A 20,202-nucleotide genomic window follows, 5' to 3' on the forward strand; every position below is an offset into this window, starting at 1 on the left:
TGCTATGGGAAAAGGTGGGTTCCTGCCATTTTCCACCCCTTAAAACGCAATGTCCTGGGCGGCCCTATCCCATCTGCCTACCAGGCAGTTGGTGCCCGTTTACCCAGCAGAGAACTGGCCAGGTTCAGAAGGAGAGAGGTGCATTGCAGATGCAAATGGGGCACTGGACTTAATGAGGTCTGTTAAATGCTATTTGTGAGTTTGTGCCCCCAGCCTCCCCGAAATACGAATTGCTCCCGTTTGAAATACATGCAGTCCTCTAGCAGGATTGTGGGAGGTAAGGCACTACCAAAGAACGATAAAGGAGATTTCAGAGGAACACCATGCCATCAAAGGCCTCAACTGCTTTCCAGACGAGATTTTGCAGAGCACTGTGACACAGACAAGCAGTTTTCTCTTCTCTGGGTCAGTACCAAACTAATAATCCAGCAGGGTGCAAAACAGCCCTGGGCTGTGTTTCTAATGAAATATGCAGAGGCTCTGACCACTTGATGCAGGAGTTCAGTGGAAGAAGCAGTGTGCAGTCATGTAATTACGGGCTACAGCAATGGTACAAGGGGCCCTCAGTAAGGTTGCACGGGCAACATTAACTGTGGCATTTCCGAACTTTTAAGTGCTTGACTTTGTAACATTAACGTTACCGTAATGCGCTTTCAATATAATTTCTCCGGGTGTTCTTTTAAAGCGAGCTCGAAAACCAAATGCCATTCCCGCGGAGCCACCGATGCTGAGGCACCTGCGGAGCTGTAATACAGAACTTCACCACCGCAGCTGGCAGCGTCCTCGGCAGCACGAGTCGAACCTGCTTACGACGTGATCAGCCACTGGAAGCGTGATGCTTTCTCCATGGCTCTGGTGGTATTTGCCTGACCACGGAAACGCTGAGACACAGGAGCCCTAGGCTGAGTGCCGAAGAGCACAGAAAAGCGCACGGCTGTGGGGAGAGACCCTTTGGTCTCTGGACTCAGTAATTTGTACCTCTTCTGTTGCTGTCACTTTTGCTTCCAGCCCCTCCATCCGGTTGACTCCATGGATTCCTCCTGCTTTCTAGCTTGCCCTCTCTCATGCTGTTTCTTCTTCCCTACACCACTCCTTGTCAATCTGTTCCTCGTCCCATGAAACTAAAATGAGCTTCCCCCCAAATACCTCTCCTCCACCCCGGGCATGGACGGGCACTGAGAGCACAGGAAAGCAAGCTGCTCAGCACGGTAAATGAGGCTCCGTGGCGTTCCGGGCTGCCTTAACTAGACCACTTCTTGCAAGACTGTTTAAAAGTAATTCGGGTATCATAATTTGCAATCCACAGTGTAGACATATCAAAATGTCCTTGTTCTCATTTCCAGTGCTTGCTGCCATAGCAACCCTTGGTCAAAAGGAAATTTCCATTGATATCAGAAGGAGCAGCATTTCACCCAGGTGAGTTTTTACTATGTGGCACATATTTTATTAGCATGTCTTCCTCATGTGGTGATCCCCAAATCTCCTATAGTGCTTCATGTAGAAAGTGCTACTGTCAAGTCCTGCTCTCAGAAGGTCCCCTTCTACTAGAAGCTACGCAAGTCTACGACCTCCTGATTTCTATGAGAATTTCAACCAAGAGCAGACCCAGAGTCTAAATGCAAAAAAAAACAAACAAACAAGAACAGCTCCAGAAATGTGCAGCATCTTCCCCTCCTGAGATTTTACCACAGCTTTTAATTTAGATACATGATGATGATCTCTTTCTTTGCATTGCTCTCTCTTGCTTGCTCTTCCTTCGTATAAATCACTGCATGCATCAGGGAGGTTTAGCCCAAGAAGCGAGATCTGAAAGCTCAATCTGAGCCACTGAATAAAGTTTGCTGTTTCCCGTGGAAAAGGCAATCAGTGCTGCAGAAAGCTTTCAAGCTCTCCTGCATGATACCCACTCTGTAGGAAGACAATGTGGCAACAGAATTGGAATAGATGTTTAAATATGAGAACTGTAAATGGATTTGCCAGTGGCAAATGGCAGGATTTATGAAGGGAAAAGCCACCAGAACAGCTCCTTGCTTTCTGACTTCTACTTGTATTACACAGCGGCAGCCAAAAGGAGGACACGAAGCAGCAGCAGACTGGGAAGGACCTGGAAATGACACAGCGCTCGTTCCTTTAATGTATATGAAGTGTTCTGCAGCGCAACTCATAACACTCAGCACGGCTGACACGAGCTGACGTTAATGGGAAATCAAGAGATCTGGGTGGCACGGAGAAGAATCTGGTTCTACAGAGAATGAAGTGCTCTGCAATGAAGGACAGTTAAGAGCTCCGTCTACCTGAAAAGGGGGTGTAACTATGTAATCTCAGGATAAATTGTTTAAGTGTATTCCTTTAGATTTATGGGCTTGTACTCATAAGCAACGGAGTTGCTGCTTTTTCTTCAGAGATGTAAACCAGCACAGCATGTTGCAGAGGGTGAATATATGGTTAGCATCCCATTCAAAACAAATCAGAAAAAAAAAGACTGGAAACTCCACCCCTTACAGGAGTCTACTCCTTGCTCACAAGAAGATCTTTTCGGCATGCAATCATGCCTAACTTTCACTACTATGCTTGGTAGATAGCTTTGTATGCTAAGGTGAGAAAGCTACCCTGCTCTGCGCCTAACCCAGTTCACTTCTGTCTTGTATGCAATTTGATTTTCTGAGGCAAACAAAACAAGACTGTTCCCTGTTGCTTTGATGACCAGAGCTGGCTCTGCCTTGTGTATTAAATCTCTATCAGGTATCCAGGACTGGTTCCTAAAGAACCTAGTACTGACACTGGGCAGTTCCCACGACAATTCCTTTCTGAGATTTGCTGACAGCAATGAAGTATTAAGGGGAGCATCAGAGAGACTCCATAGTTTTTTTCTGTCACTTAAACAATACAAATATAACGTCCTATGTTGTGGAATGAAAAACGAAAATATTGCAAATTGGGCTGAGAGATATATTTTTGTTCTTTTTTTGCAGGTTACCACCAGCAATAAGATGCTGCAAAGTGAGCCATGCTCTCACAGGCACCAGTGTTATCCCCTTACCTTCACTGGACAAGCAACAGCGCAACCTATGGGAGCTCTAAGAAACATCTGATTGAGAAGATAGGAGAAGAGCAAGACTGCTGCCTTTCTTCCTCTTCAGTGAGCATTTTCTTAATGAATTAAGGAACTCTGATCACTGATTAAAAAGCAGATGAATAAAGAGGTGGCTTTTGCAGGCAACATATGTTTTCTATATGATTCTGTGGGTGCTTATCGTGAAGGCCTCAGAAGACTTCTAAACAACAAAAACATTAACTTCTCAACCTTGGTCTACCCTCCATCGCTATCCATACTGTTGTTACCAGATTGTAGTATGTCTGCTCCAAAATTAAAATGACTTAAGCAGAACTGTGTGTTCAGTCTACTCTATGCTGGTCTGTTCGGTTGCAATCTATTCTGTGATTTCTGAAAGAAGTATCTTGGGGTGTCAGGAGCCTCAATTTTCTCTCATTTAATTTTATTATTTAAATTATTATTATTTAAATTATTTTATTTATTTATTTTTTTTCTCTCATCTTAATTTTCTCTCAGACTTGCATGGAAAGACAATTATAATTTTGATGTGAAGAACTTTAAAGCAGATGTCTGCCCCACTTCTGTGATGCTGATGTGAGACATGCCATATAACCCTCTTTCGAACCTTGGTCCTGTTGCACATTCTCAAATCTCATTTCCTGCACTTCCACGTGACATATACTGTGCCTCTGCACCTACTGTCTTCCCTACCTAAAGACGTCTCGTTTCTGTAAGCTTTTCCATAGGCTCAACGCTAAGTAAAAATCTTAATTATTCCTCATTCTTCATTCAAGACAAAACCTTTGTAGGAACAGTATTACAGTATTATCAGTTTTAGGAGTTGCACAGCCTCAGCATGCCAAAACCACGAGACTCCCACCAAAATCATGAGACTGTTTTCTGAAACTATGTTGGTCCATCTTACTTCTTAACTTTTCTTGCTCTCCCCCGGATGACAGTGTGAAATCAGTGTTGCCAATACCACAGGGGAATACTGATCCCACTGAGGGGCTCAGGCTTCTTGCCCAACAACAATTTTGTCTAAAACTACCCAGCACCTCCTCTCTATCAGTTCTGCCGAGCTCTGTGACACACACCAAGGGGTGAATTTCTCCATGCTCTATCTCCAAGCTTTCCTTTGCTCCTCTGCAGTTTCCCAAGCCTATTCTCTGCTACAAGGGTCCCTACTCTGTGTATACCCTCTGTGTATACCACTTTCTTTCTTAGGCTTGGATATGAGCGGAGCATGTAGCCAAAGAATCAGATGAGAGTGTAGAGTTCTGTCTCTTCTGTAGCAGATATGATTGTCCATCATATCCTTGGGCTGGGGGAAGCCATGAGGAAGGAGGACACAGATAGGTTGACTGCCACCTCCGCTCTCTCCACAGACACAACTACTACCAGCAAGGTGAATGGGACAACCTCAGGAAGAAATTAAGAGTAGTTCATCACTCATTTTTCCTGCTTGTTTGTTCCTAATCATTTTGTAATACATTTCACTGTTAGCTTTATAATACAGAAAGACAGATCCTTCTGGTTTGACCACATGATGGCTACTTTTAAAATGGCTTGCTATATTCATTCTGGGGCAAGTCTCAAACTCTTCCTCCCTCCCTCCAACTCATTGCTTCTCTTCTGGTTTTACTGGTGTGTGTCAATTCTCCATTAAATGTTCTCTGACAAAAAGAAAAGAAGGGACAACAGAGGCAGCTTTCGCTTTCTTTTGATGAGATTGGGGGCACACTGAAGGAAATGCCAAAAAAAAATATAAATCAGTAATTTCTTTTTGGCCAATACAACACCTCTTGCAGGCTTGAGCTATGCAAACTCCTATGTAGCCCCTAGCACAAATCAACATAGCCTCTTTTATGTTCTTCTTCCGATATTTCTCTCTGACCGTAGAGAAACAGAATATTGCTGTAGGGCAATGAACTCTCATATTGCCCTTGACATTTCTGCAATCCATCTCCCTGAGTTGGGAGACCCTTTCACGGATCTGGAACCTCACCAGCATAAGGAAGAATTAGTATAATTAAGAATTAGACACAGGGTCTCTAAAATGGGAATCATAACAATGACTAACGTCACAAGAGTGTTTTCAGAATTAATTCATGTAAGTAAAGCACTTAAAAGATAAAAATGAAGGAGCTGCCACATCAGATTAGACCACTGCTCCATCTAGTCAAACGCCCTGTGTACAACAGAGAGCAGTGGTACGCACAGGGCAGCAGAATTAGGGTCCCTACCCTGTGCAGGAACAGGGTTTGGTCTAAGCCAAAGGGGGAGGGATTCGTGGTCAGGGAGTGTAGCAATAGGACAAGGGGGAATGGCTTTAAATGAAAAGAGGGGAGATTTAGATTACACATTAGGAAGAAATTCTTTCCTTTGAGAGTGGTGAGGCACTGTGCACGCTGGCACAGGCTGACCAGAGAAGCTGTGGGTGCCCCATCCCTGGAGGTGCTCAAGGCCAGGCTGGATGGGGCTTTGGGCAACCTGGGCTGGTGGGAGGTGTCCCTGCCCATGGCAGGGGGTGGAACCGGATGGGTTTTAATGTCCCTTCCAACCCAAACCAGTCTGTAATAATGTGGCTCTATGACAACCCTCCTGTGAAATGTCACTACTTTGGATGATTTGATACTTCTTTTTAGTTCTTATATTTTTTTCAACTTTATGAAACATCCCAGTCTGAAAATAAATTGTATGAGTTTGGATGGGTTTGCCTTCATGTAAGGGTGGGGTTTTAAAATTGATTTTTACTTTTGTATTAAATGTGCAATGGTTAATAGAAACAACATGGCAAAGCCCTGTTAAAAGATAGAGCTACAAGGTATTTTAGTCTATGATTCTACTCTATTCTGTATTCTACTTCAGGACAGAGTAAGGAAAAAAATAATTAAAAGATAATCTGTGAAAAAAAAGAATTCCCTCATAACTGACCAACCTAGAAATGAGTCTTACATTACTGGGACTGGATAAAGTATCACCAGTGCCGGATTATTACATAAGAATATGTTAGTAATGTAGCAGGAGTCTAGTCTTTTAAGATGTGAAAGAGCGTTATCTAACCTCTCTGCAAAGTTCAGGAAGAAGAGCCATATGTCCAAATAATCATTTTCTTGGTGGTGTTTAACATGTCAGTTTTTTTTAAGGGGCCTATTTCAAGTCAAAAAAAAAAAAAAGTGTGAAATGCATTTCGATTTTTTTTTTGGCAAAAGCAGCTCATTTTCAAGCTTGCAAGGAAACAAGAAAAACAAAATCAAATGTCAAGTAGATTTGCTCTTTGTTGTAATTAATACGCAAGCATTTGCTCGTAGATGGTCCTGAGCCTGCAAACAAGTCGTGGTGCTATTAAAAATGAGTAGTTCTCTAAGAATCAAAGGGCCAAGTGTTCAGCCAGTGAAAATATTCAAATCAATGGCCCTAGGCCAGTTTACATCAGCTAGGGATCTGACCACAAAGGAAGGATGGCAGGAAGCAGGATGACCGAGGACGTGCCACGTGTTTGCAGGCTTGGGCTCTGCGTGCTAAAAGCAATGCAATAGCAAAGAAAGGTAGGATGGACTTTTTTCAGAGAGGGAGGTGGGAAACGATTAACTGAAAATAAGGAAATTGCAAAGCTCTACATGCTCGCACAAATTCTGGTCAAGGAGGTTAGATGAGATTTCTCTTTGAGTCAGAGCAATGTAGTAGATAAAAAGGCCCTGTCTAGCCAGGGGGATTTCCTGAGGCCATCGCAGACCAGCTCAACACGCTGTTAAGAGGCTCGTTTTCATGAGAGGTTTTGTTGCATTTGTAACGCTTGCTCCAGGTCCCCCAGAGCTTTAAGTGCCACATCACAGTGCTACAAGCGCAGTGCTGAATGCCTGGCACGGGACCAGGCATCTTCCCTTTCTTCTCCTGATTTCCTCAAGTCGGCAGGTGGGGCTCCATGGCTCCATCTTGTTTTGATTTGGGGGGGTATGTTTTTCTCCAAGAAGGCTGAAGAAAAAATTCCTGTTGAATATTTGTTCTTCCCCTCCTTTCCCCCATGTTGTTCTGTGGAGGCGTTCAGAAAGAGAGAGAAAAGTTTTTTTTTTTTTTTTTTTAATTTTTCTTCAAAGGGGCTCACTATTTTTCCTGAAATGGGATGCTGGAAACAGCTCATCACCGAGGTCTGCTGGCCTGAGATGTGCTCGTATTTACATCAGGGTGATCCAGTAGCAATTCCACTGAGGTCATTGGAAGTGCTCTGGCATCCAGCACCCCTCACTGAACGCAGGATCAGGCCAATTGCTCCAAACTGCTCAGTGAGAACAGCAATGGTTCAAGCTCTGGGCCAGGTCATGGTTAGGTGTAAATGGATGCAGGGCAGAGAAAATGTAAACCTGTACCAACTCTCCTGGTAAGATGTTAATTAAACCGCCAGAACTTGAATGTTGGACAGAGGAAGCGGGGGGCAAAGCCAGCACATCAGAAAGTGCTACCAACATTACTGCGTGATAGCAGCTGGGAAAAGAGAGAGTCAAGGCAACGTATATTATTTTGTCACTTGTTTTCCCACAAACTTGTGTTTGCACACAAGTGTAATTCTCTTCTTTCAATCAGGTCACTGCTGAATTTAGCCCTATAAGTTTGAACAATCAATTATTTTTCACAGTATGACTACTTCATTTCATGACTGGTTTGAATGGCAGATTAGGTCTAGATTAAATAATGTAACTATAGACCAGTAGTAGGTTATTGCTCTATATAAAGTTGGCGTATCACTGAGCAGGTATTACTTTTTAATGTTTCAATGTACTTAATAACTAATAACATTACATTTTAAACTGGCAGGCAGATTAACCATCACCTTAGCACACTACAGCCAACACCTCCAAATCTCTTCTCCAAAGAGTCTTGTTCAGCCTTTTAAATGATCAACTCTTTCGAAAAGGTGAGGAACGGAACCACAAAAGACTATGCAAAGAAAACTGTTTAACTCTGAGCAGCAGCACTCAGGTTGTATAACTGTAGGTAAATGCTATGCCTCAGTTTCCCCATCTCTACATAACACTGTTACCTAATGAATCAATGCTATAAAGAGTACAAAGTTCTTTTTAAGATGCATTTCAGCAGACTACTTGAGGTAGATATTTAAAAGGATTTTGCAAGAAATCTCTTAAAAATGACCTTTATATTAAAATAAATACGTGCTTATGTGTTCTGTCAAATCAAGAACTGTTCCTCAGTTTCCTCTGTAAATAAATGGTGAAATGCTGAAAATATGACATCTCTACTCAGGGAAATCCACGGAAAGTTAATTCATTAGCAATTACCCACAGAAAACTCTCAGGCAGAAAGTCTTGGTGGAGTCACGTTAGATACTACTGATAACTGAGGCAGAAGAGGGCCAGAGCTCACCTTGCAAAGAGTCTGGAGGTTCCTTGTAACAAAACCTAGAAGATCTAAACTGCTGTTTGGGCAGAGCAGCAGGGCCTGGGAATGCTGAGGATGTGCTGTGCTCTGCTACCGCAGGAGAAAGGAGGGCTTCAAAACTTGTTTCATTAATGCCATGTCTTATTACCAGTGAGAACCACAGACGGCTTCTACTCTGTTGAAAGATGTCTCCTTTCTACCACACAGATGTCTCCTTTCTACACTGGAAAAGTAAGAGTGAGAAAAAGAGGTAGAAGTGATGAAGGAAGGGCACATTTTCAGAGGAGGGAAAACCACTAAATATTCAGAAGTGGTAAAAGGCCTTTACATGAAGTAAGAATACTGGAGATACGTAAACTAAATGGGCTGCTCAAATGTCATATTTAAGTTCAGCTGGTCATATGAAGGATTGGGAATGATCAGTCTGGGTTGAAAGGTACAGACCAAAATCAAGGAACAGGTGGTCTCTTCTGATATACAGCAGAAAATCTTGTCCTCCCATGTATGATTATTATGAGGTCTGAAACAATGCAGACAGAGAAGACAGGCGATGTACATTATTGAAATAAACTGGAAGCATAGTTAAAGGTTACTAAGACTTTTTCCCTCCAGCTGCCATTGATACAAAAGAATAGATGAGTTAATGTCACTTTTTGTTCCCTAAATTCTAAGATCTGATGACTACCAGGCTACAACATTGCACTAAAAAAAAGGACTGTTTTTTACTTAAAAGCACAAAAAGTATACAGAGAGAGTCATTTTCAAGGTCAGAGGGTTGTTTTGACATTTAAGAAATACTAAAACAGCTTTTGGCTTTTAAATTTGTAAACCAGAATTACTTCCTCATCTGAGAGACAATCTGCCAAATTTCTAGCTGGCCACAGACTTCTTAGGGTAAGCTAGAATTATCAGATATATGAAGTTGTCTAGGTGCATGCCTCTGTGATTTTAAAATGAAAAGTTGATCAACCTTAGAAAAACACAGTTTCTGAGACCCTTTGTACAAATAACATGCTTCCCTGCTTACAGCAACTAAAGAGACAATCCCCTCTAATAACCATTTTGGTACAATATTTTGCTAACTGCTGGAGAACTGAATACCTTGAGACGAATATACTAATGAAAAAAATAGAGGGAAACAGAGAAATTTCATACACAGAAGCCAAGTAGCTCCTTTTATTTTATACCAAGGCTTTGATCCTCCCACCAGCCTTGTTGCAATACAAACCAATTTCATTTAATACTGTATCTGACAAGCCAGAATTCTCTGAGATTGCAAAACTCTGCTAAATCCCAGTGCAAACTGCAAATGGGCTGGCAAAATGTTTCACAAAGAGCACATGTGCAGGTGGGTTATACATGCATTGGTAGCACAACCTTGTCATGCAAGCTCAACAAAACTTTGGGTTCATATAGTATGAAAGAGTCAATATTGTTATTAAAGACATACAATGGAAAGCATGCCTGCACATTGCCACCTGTTGCTCTTACTTTTCCTGCCTGTGCCTATGACTCTGTTCAAAATAGGTTGCAAAACCCATTATGTGCATATGGAGAGGTACCTGCCTCTCACTCCAAAATGGCAACATTGATTTTTCTGTTTCAATTAGGCAAGAAAAACAAAATTTTCATTGCTCTCTCTCCATGCTTTTTTCAACCACTCCTGGTAAAGCTTGAAAAAAATTCAATCAAAAAAGGTGACCGCTCAAGATGCTGTCCAGCACAGGCAGACACGCTAAACCATAAATCCCTGCTGGAGTGGAAGGGCCATAAAGAGGATGCTCCAAAGTTTCTGCTGCATCTAACATACCTCTCATGTGCACCTGTGCTATTTAAATGATGTCAACTCGTGTATACAGCATACTGTTACGGAAAATATTTTTTTTTCTAAGACTCTGCTTACTGGGCTTTAGTTTGTTTCTCCTATTTCTGTCAAAGTTTAAATGCAATTGTCTTTAAAGGTCTGTTGTTTCCCTTCCTTTTTTTTTTTTTTAAGTGCTGTTCATACCAGCTAGTGAGAAAGCAGAGAATTTGCCAGCCTGCAAGTCCGTTGTACTGAAACTGCTCTGGGCTTTACAGGATGCAACTCTTTCTCCAGGGAAGGATTTATCTCCAACAGATTAGCAAACTCACTGACTTCTGCCTTTTACTAATCCTTCTCCTCTTTCCTCTATCCAGTCATCTCAACACATCATCCTCTGGTCAACAAATATTAAAAAAAAAAAAAACCAAAAAACACAACATACTATCTAAAAGATGACTCAGGAAAGCAAGAATGAATGACTTCTGATAAAAATATCCATGAACCTGAAACTTCCTGCTGCACAGGGTATGTACATACAAGAAAGAGAGAGTTTTGTAACAATACTGCCCAGCATTTGAGTCGTTTTAGCATGAGAATCACAAAATGCAACAGTGGAGAAATTTTGGACCAGAAAAATATTTATAAAGCAGATGAAGCAATGTTGCTAGTGAAATGTGAAGAGCCTCATTTCCTTCTAATGCCCGGTTAAAGGCTGGTTCCTTCTAATGTCCAGTTAAAGGCTGGCATAAGCTGTAGCTTTGTTGACACTAGGAGAACAAGGACACCTTGTTGTGAGAACCACTGGCGACACCAGTCATCTCAAAGGGGCAAAAGATGAGGTGAAAACAAAACTGAGGTCCTTCATTGGCAAAGATGGTCAATACGTAGGGCACGCAGACAAAGCTTTCAAACAGCTTAGAAAAGATTGATGGTGGCCTGCTATGCCGAGGGGATTTGTGGAGTTAAGTGCTCCTAGCTGGCTAGATACATCTTTTTTTCTTCATGTGACTCCATAGTTTGGGTGAGCAGATTAAATCTAATGAAATCTGGGGCTGCCGCAAATATGCCTGGAAAAACGGCAAGCTGAAGTCTGCCTCACGATTACCATTTCTCAAGGACCTCAGATCAGCTGTGCTTAGAAAATGAAATGATATTTATGTCCCGCTGAAATATCAGCACTGAATCCTTAACCTGGGCTTGCTGCTGAAAATCTTCTGCATAATGCACGAGGCAGCCTGGCTCTCCCTTCCACCATCGGGCGTTGAGTAGAGCTAAAAGGAGCGAGCACCAAAAAGCCTGCTTGATCTGGAAAGCCAGACATTGGCACTCTGCACTCTGACAAGGAGTGGGCTTGTTAGGTGTGAGCAGCATGCCTACAAAGCCACAGATAATAGCTGAACTTCGAGATGAACGGCATTCTGGAGAGCTGGGTCATGATCACCACTAATATACGGAGGGAGAAAGCGAGGTGCAATGACCGGAGATTTCCTCAGCATCGGAGGGAGCTTTTCTGCTAGGGTTAAAGTGAAAATTCATGTCTCAGTCCCAAGAGCAAACCACAAGCTCATATTGCTTTTACTACAAACAGATTTCCCTTCACCATACTGTACTTCTTGCTGACTATTCAGTATGGTCATCCAAAAATACTCCTATTTGTGTTATTTTTCACACACACCGCCCTGAAACAAAATTCAGTATGAAAGAAGAGCAGTTTCCTCCAATACAGCTCCACATCCAAACTAAGCAGCAGTAAAATGGTATTTATTCACCGACTGAGGTTTCAAACAGTAAAATGATTGTTACTGAGTTACAGATTGGACCGTGCCCTGAACAAGACCCCAGAATACGTCTCCGGTGGCAGCTCTGTCACCTCGACAGCCCTCCTGTGGCTTAGGCCCAGGGGCAATGCTTGAATTCAGCCAAGTGTCATGGTTGCAGGGGGCAGGATGGGGCAGAATTTGGCTTTGGTATTAAGGTGGGAGACAGAAAGAGGTGGGTTGGGTACCTGTGCCCAGAGCCTGTGGATGAATGAGGCTCTTTCTTCACCTGCCACGGGAATCTGGGAGAGCCTAGCCCAGGGATCGGCAGTGCCAAGTGTGCCTCAGAGCGCAGCTGCACTTCAAAAGCTGAGCAATCTGAAGGCATGGGGGTGTTCAGGAAGGGCCTTGGTTTTGTTTTCACTTCATCTTTTGCCCCTCTGTGACTGGTGTCATGAGCAAGATGGCCAATATGCAGGGCACACAGTCAAAGGGCCACAGGTCAGCAGGAGAGCACCTGAAGAGCAGCACAAGGGAATTTCAGCTACTCCAGGCTATAAAGCACCTTCATCAGGGGCCTAGCTTAAAGGTCTCTGTGCTATCAAGAGGGCCATGAGGATGATCAGAGGGCTGATCATGACCAGAGGAGCACCTCTCCTATAAAGACACGCTGAGGCAGTTGGGGATGTTCAGCCCAGAAAAGGGGCTTGGCAGAGACAGCGGCCTTCCTGTACCTAAAGGAGGCCTACAGGAAAGCTGGAGAGGGACTCTCGGTCAGGGCGTATAGGGATAGGACAAGGGGAAATGGCTTTAAAATAAAAGAGGGGAGATTTAGGTTAGACATTAGGAAGAAATTCTTTTCTATGTGAGGGTGGTGAGGCACTGGCACAGGCTGCCCGGAGAAGCTGTTGAAGGCCAGGGTTGGATGGGGCTTTTGGGCAACCTGGTCTAGTGGGAGGTGTCCCTGCCCTTGGCAAGGGGGTTGGAACTAAATGGTCTTTAAGGCCCCTTCCAACCCAAACCGTTCTGTGATTTCAAACACAGATGTATTCTCTTTCTACTTGAACTTTGGCAAGCCCTGTACCTTTCTCTATGTATTTGTTTTCCTGTTTGAATATGTGATATTCAAATGAAATATAAATATTAATATTTGATTAACTCACAGCTACAAAGCTTAGTTCCTTAAATTCTGGTACAGATCTTTGAAATCTTTGAAAAACTATATAAATATGAATTCTTTTATTTTTCTAGCATTACATTAACGACCGTACAGTGGAAGTTGATGAATTAAATAATCTCTGTCTATATTTGCTTATATCTTTCTGAAACAGTTACCTTTCTCATGCCTTGTCTCAATCCAGAAATGACATTTTTGGTAAAGCTTTGCAAAAACCCATTCAGCTGTTTTTGAGTCATCCAAGTATGTAAAAAACAGTTTCCAGCTGTTAAGTTTTCCATAAGCTTTTTTTTTTTCTTAAACACACTTGTATAATTATAACACAGCTTTGTTTTAAAACATCAAACTTGACACGTACATAGTCCTGAAAGAGAAGTAGCTGTGCTGCCATGTTTGAAACCACTTGGTTTTGAAATAACAAGGTTATTACCATATTAAAATATCTTTCTTTTCTTAAAGATTCTCCCAGACTCTAAGCTACAGATTTCTAACTTTAGACACCACTGAAACTTCTCAATTGTGTAACTGACCAAAAAAAAAAACACCACACAAACAAATGAAGAGAAAGAATCATTATTCCTGCAATCTGAGCAAGATGCAACACAGAAGACTGGTGAACACTGTTTACGATGGGATCTGGCTCAGTCCTGCCTATCGTGCACTTTGTATACACATACACACTCTCAAGGAGAACTGCTAAAGCTCTGGCATGATCTTCTCGCTGGAGAGAATGGCGATGGCTGGAGCTCTGTGCTTGGCAGCCCTGTCTGCTGGCTGGTGCCTCCAGGCTGCTCCTGCTCTCTCTCCTCTCAAGATCATGCTTCAACTAGCAGTACAGACCTAGGGTTATCCTCTCTCCAAAAAAATTTGGAGTTGTCACTTATGGTGGGACAAGGACAACTGTATCATTTCCCTTCATCTACAATATGTGGGCTCTCACTGCAGTGGCAATAGCTTTCCATAAATGCTCTGAATTCAATTTACCATTGCATACCTCTGCAGTTTTACTATTGCATCTTTGCATTTGGGTAAAGAATGGCATCAAATCTGACTGGAGAAGATTCTTCGCTTACATTCTGTCCAGATATAAGTGCAATGACTTGATACCAACTAGTCATTTACTTAAACATTTCATTTCACCTGAAGCATTTCAGTTTTTGATGTCTTAGTGAAGTACATATTGGTCCAGAGAATATTAATGGTGGCTGAAACAGGAGCTGCAGTTTGATTGATTATTGCATTACATGTGCTTTGCTCTCAAAACTATTTTCTCATTTGATGATGTAAAGGCATATGTAGTTTTTCTGCCTTGCACAAACAAATAACCTCAGCACGAATCCTCCTATTAGTTTGCAATAACTCTTTCTATGCAACATTTATGCAAAAGGAAAGTCACTGCAAGCGCAGGTTTCTGTATGGGGCTAAAGTGATTTGTACAGCCAAGAAGGGGCTCAGTAGCTGTTTCTCAGTCAAAGTAAACAGCAGTAGCTGCACATATTCTCCTACTGTGCAGGTGTGAGTCCAGAGAAACTATCAATGTCAGTGACACAACAGTGAATCTGAGAAGTCAGTCTGACTCATCTGGAAGTAAAAGATACAACTCTGATGGCTTTCATGGAGATAAATGTGTGCACACATGTGCATGAATACATCCTTCCTCACTTTACACTATCTGTGCTTTTATCAGTATATCTATAACTTGTTCTTATGTCCATTACATTGAGAGGCTTTTTCAATGTATTTCAAACCACAGCAAACATGGACAGTGCTCAACAAACAAAATGTCACTGTAATATAATTTCAGGGAAAAAACTCAGCAGCTCCTACCCATCAAACTGTCTTCTCTATGTACTATATTGCCTTGGTAAGCCCGCAGCTAGGGAACATGCAGTGAAAGACCCTATTGTATGGAAGGGGCAGAGGTAAGGTTGCTGTGGGAACCTTAACTCTAAATTTCCTGAATTTACGGAGATTAAAATCTGTCTTCACATTACATTAGCATACTTTTTGTGTATACGGAACATGGCCTAGGCAAGTGCATTGTTTCTAAAGGAAAAGGTATGTTATTGGGTAAATAGATGCCTGCACATTTTGGCAAGTGTAAGCTACATAATTCACTTCTAATCAATGCTACTGGATTCTGAAACCAACTAATAAGATAATGAAGTGGAAAAAGCAATAAAATAAAATAAAATAAAAAGTAAGCTATGCTGCATGCCCCACTATTCTAAGCTTCAATATCAAGACAAAATATGGGTAAGAGTTTGCCATTTGCTAGTTGTTAATAATCATCATCAGATCTGCCAGACACTCTTCAAGGGCTCTGTCTGTCTGGACCAGGTAGATGCTGCAATACACAAAGGACATCACATACAGAGAAAGAAAGAGTGTTCGTGGACAATGATGCAGCAGTCTTAATTAAGATTTTCATTACTGATACATACATTAAGGTTTTGCTAATGCAAGTGCCCAAGCACTGTCATGTGTAGGTAGATGTCTCTGATTTTATCTCTAGAAACCCTTTTGCAAATCATGCGAACACTCACCAGCCAAGGCTCAAAATCAGCTCACCTGCCCTTTGCTATAATGACAATGAAAAATAATAAATGATACTTTATTTGTGTGCCAGATGAGAACTTAACACTTTGTAGGTGTCAGAATGAATAGGATTCTGCAAAGCTGTACTATGGTGTATTGAAACTGATTTGCATCTCACTTACACCTGTTTGATGTTGATGTAACATCATGAGCTTCAATAGCATGAGTGTAGCAAATACTCGAGGAAAAAGGAATGAAAGACATGGAGGTAAATGGAAAATGGGATAAAACACAACACGAGTTTCCGAAGATAGACTGTAGTAGACTAACCCAGTAACTTTCTTTGATAAATAACTGATTATCCAGACAAAGGAAGTGCAGTAAATTTAATCTATCAGTAAAGCATTTGATATAGTATCACAAGGGAAATTATGAATTAAGATGAAGATTAGTAAAAGGATTGTAAAGTGAGCAAATGCTTACCTGAAGGGGAGTTTTGAAAAAAGAATTATTGGGCAAGGTGAAGGCTATATTTCCATAATTTTTAGTTAAACATAATAGCATTTTTTAAATTAATAGGTTTGGGAGGAGTGGGTGATTTTTCTTTATGAAACCCCTTATAAAAGGAGGGGACATCATAAAGTAGGAAAAAGAAAGAGTATGCTTAACAGACATAAAAGGATCAATCACCTTTAACGAATTGCTCATTAACAATATTTAGGCCTTATTCACCTGGCAGGAGAATAACTTTCTATAATATTTCCATGTTATTTCTATGGTTCTGTCCTTTGGGAAGTTCAAAGATGCCACAGGTCTCTCAAAAATGCCAGAGCAGTTTACTTGTGCAGTTGAATTAGGCATCCAGTTCATTTTTATGCTTTTAAAATATTGTTACACCCAGAACAGGAAGCACATTCACCTACTAATCTGCTAGTTGAATGCCTCAGATTTCTTGCTTGAATACTGGACCCTGTCTTCCAGCAAAATGCTGCTGGAATAAGATCTGGAGGAGAAATATTGGGTGAACAGAGGGACTTACAAAAAGAAAGCACCACTTCTCCCTGAACACGTCACATGCTTTTCTTGATCTATTCAGGCTATCACATTTTGTGAATTTCTTCAACAGGACAAACTGGGCAGCCCGATAGCAAGGCTACGATACTGCAATGGCACACTCAGTACCAAGATGATATGCAACAAAATATAGCCATGCCAGGAAGTAAGGTGAAGGCAGCGCTACATAAGTCACAGTAGAAGGTACCAATATGAGGTTAATTTGAGGCTCCGAAAGAAATGATCTGCTAGCATATTTTCAACAAGCTCACAAAAAAAAAACAGGATTTTTGACAATCTTCCCTGAGGCATGCCTCAGTCTACAGGTAATTCAATGACTAGAATTGTTACCTTTCCATTAAAGTTCATTGGAAGAAAAGCTGCATTTTTCTTTTTGTCTTCTGTGGCAGAATTTTATTCCTTAGTGTCATAACTAGATCATGCTAAGCATGCATGGACATTCACAGTGAGAAATTCACACTGAGAACCAAAACTTGAAGGATTTAAGTGCAAGAATTGAAAAACAGTTTGTCAAATATATTATTCTTTGAGGTTGGTTATATGCTGATCACACATAGAAGGTATCCTTCACACCCTTCAGTGCTTATTGCAGAGCATTCAGAATGTAACACATTAATTTTTGTCTTTTATCTAAAAGGGAGTTTACTGCAAAAAGTGAAATTCAATTAATCTCTTTTACCAGTATCAAGGATAAGTGAAGACAGATGAATATGAAATTTAAACACATATCCAGGTCCAAATGTTGCAACTGATCCTTACTTTCGTGATTGGTTGAAGCATGAATAGTTTTAAATTGTATGTTATTTGAAGTTGGGATTCCAATTTTGTCTCTGACAATCAAGCTGTTTAGCATATGCTTAAGAAGTTAAAACATTAGAAAACAGTATTCAGAAAACGGATACAGCCATTCTATTAAATTTAAACTCAATCTGATGGAAGAGAAGTCAGCAAGATCTATTCAAATCCAAAAGCATTTTCTTCTGGTTGTGTTCAAAAATCTAATATTTTGGGCATGCAAACACATGAAATGAAAATATTACCTGGGGGGCTCTATTCATGAATTATATTCAGCACGATATTATCCAAAATGATGGAGGGAAGCAGCAGTGAGCATGAAGTTCAGAGGAAGAAAACATTATTTCTTAATACACTATGAATCTTTTATGTCTAAAATTTCCCATTCCCACCAAGAGGTAAGCCAGCCTTCATGAAGCACATCCTGAGGACTAATCAATGGTCACATATGTTTTGCCATGTACATCTGTGTAATGGCACACAGGTAAACTAAATAGCAGATGGCTTCCATTTCTTTTTTTTAAGTGAGAGAGGTGGAAAGAAAAGGGAAATGGTTGAGATGCTCTTTAAAGCTCATTTTCAATCATGGTGCCCTATATGTAGGACATTTAGCATAAATGTGGAGACTTAGTCCGGCATTTAGACCTCTGTGAGAACTTGCATTTCAGTGTCAGTCCCAGTAGTCAAATTTACGACCTTTTGATCAAGAGGTGGGTTTTGGGAAACCAACCATTTCTGGTTACCTGGCTTTATAATAACCACTCCTCCAGTGCAACTTTCTCTTAGTACTTTTTTTTTTTTCACATTAAATCTGGTGCATACATTTTATGGAGACAGGTATGTGCCCATTTTATGTAACATGATGTTAAAACTGAGTGCCTCAGAGATTTTTTAGATAAGGAGAAGGACTGACAGTACATTTCAGAAAAAAAAAAAGATAGACATGTGGTGATATAAATGTAGAACAGCAACATGCTTGCCCAAGTTGGAAGATAATTTACCATAACTGTAAAGGGAATATTCTGAAAAGCTCTGCTACATTCTGTAGTCGTGCCATTTTGCACAGTGATTTCAGACCTAACAAACTGGACTGTCTCAATATTTGGATGGTTGATGTTGTTCAAACTGCTGTAGGCAATGCTGCTACTGCCTCAGCAAGGTGGTCTTTTCTATCCAAATATACTGAATTATGCCAGTGTGGAGTAAGACAGAAAAAAGGTGCACTAGACGATTACATTTTCTTTGTCCTTTTCTTTCTTTTTTTTTTCTTTTTTTTTTTTTTTTTTCTAGCTAAATCTAAATACTATACTTCCAGAATTTTCTAGTCTAATGTCCAATTTTTCTGCTGTAACCTGTTACATTTCAAAGAAAGCTAACACTCAATATATTATATTACACTAATTTGATGAAAAATAACCAGAACAAAAGAATCTCCAATAAGCATAATGGCAGAAAGGCATGATATTTCCAGCTGTCATGCTGGCCAGTCTCAAATTCAACCTCATTCAACCTCTGTGGATATTTTGTAGGTATTACAAGCCTAAGCAGGTCACTTACATGCCTCTGTCATAATCCTCACATCAACTTCACAGCTGTGGGTAGCCATTATTATTTGTTAAATAATTTGAGTATTAACAGTGAAACTAATGCTTGAATTAAAAACTGGTATCAGATGTGGCCTTTTTTCCCCCGGCTACTTCTCTGGTTTTCTGGATATTTGGTCTGTTTTTATTAAAAATGTTTTAGAACAAACAAACAAGCAAACAAACAAAACCATGAACTTCAAACTTCATAAGAGTTGTTTTAAAGAAGATAATTTTTTTTTCATGCAAGTCTATTGCTTAAGTCCATTTGATGGTTATGTGTTCAGACATAGAATTAAGTTTGAAGTCCTGGCAATTATTTAAGAATATTCATGCAGGGGTGGATTCTCAGTTATACAGTTTGATTTCTATAAGCACTTCAGAATATAATTTCTACTCCACTTCTGTTTCTGTCTTGTTTTACCATTTCTCTAATTTGCACACACCAAATAGAGGGTCTCTGCCCATGTTTTTTGCTTCTTATGGAGAATTCCTTTTCTTCAGGAGACATACAATAGCTGGGAAAATACTGTCCTTTTCCTGTCTTAAATTGCTGTGTAGGTGACAATTCCCTTTGAACCAACTCCTTACTCTTGTAAGTGGATAAACTGATTCTTCTGGATAATTTGTATGTCAATTTATTACACTAAATGTGCTAATTCTTGAAAAATGAAAACAGCTCTCAAAAGCTGTTGTAAATACAAGAATTAGTACATCTAGACTTTTTTTTTCTGTCATTTTGCAAATGTTCATTTTTGATTCATTAATAAGCTTGATCTGGAGGTTATTATCTTCCTTTGAAGTAATGGAGAATTTCTTAAGAAACCTGAGAATAGAAAAGATGCCTCCTCCCTGTTCCTGATGTAGCAATCATAGTTGTTATTCTAAAGTTCCTCATCTGCAAAATAATATGAAGCACACTAACTAAGTAAAGAGGTTCAGATGCTGCTATTCGTAGATATTTCACGATGATGGTTTGGATTGCTACCAGATGACAGTTTGGTGGTGAACAAGTACCAACA

The 20,202-nt window shown here is 40.6% G+C and overlaps 1 protein-coding gene and 1 long non-coding RNA gene across 31 annotated transcripts in view; one reads left to right on the forward strand and one right to left on the reverse strand.

Annotated features, from left to right (window-relative positions):
• The window catches only part of LOC311430131, a 6,119-nt gene extending 2,899 nt beyond the window's left edge, over positions 1-3,220 (forward strand). The window contains exons 2-4 of the long non-coding RNA XR_014688583.1: positions 1,344-1,416; positions 2,059-2,596; positions 2,973-3,220. This is a non-coding gene — a long non-coding RNA (uncharacterized lncRNA). The remainder of the gene's footprint in view (positions 1-1,343; positions 1,417-2,058; positions 2,597-2,972) is intronic.
• ZBTB20 (zinc finger and BTB domain containing 20) overlaps positions 1-20,202 on the reverse strand; it is a 457,627-nt gene that overhangs the window by 97,778 nt on the left and 339,647 nt on the right. The window contains exon 7 of one of the 30 annotated variants that reach the window (XR_014688575.1): positions 8,576-8,972. The exons of the other annotated variants lie outside the window; for them this stretch is intronic. The gene's annotated coding sequence lies outside the window, so the exon portion shown is untranslated. Of the gene's footprint in view, positions 1-8,575; positions 8,973-20,202 lie in introns of those variants that run through there. 30 annotated transcript variants of the gene reach the window in all.

The sequence above is a fragment of the Aythya ferina genome (genome assembly GCF_964211825.1).
Source record: "Aythya ferina genome assembly, chromosome: 1".
Taxonomy (NCBI): domain Eukaryota; kingdom Metazoa; phylum Chordata; class Aves; order Anseriformes; family Anatidae; genus Aythya; species Aythya ferina.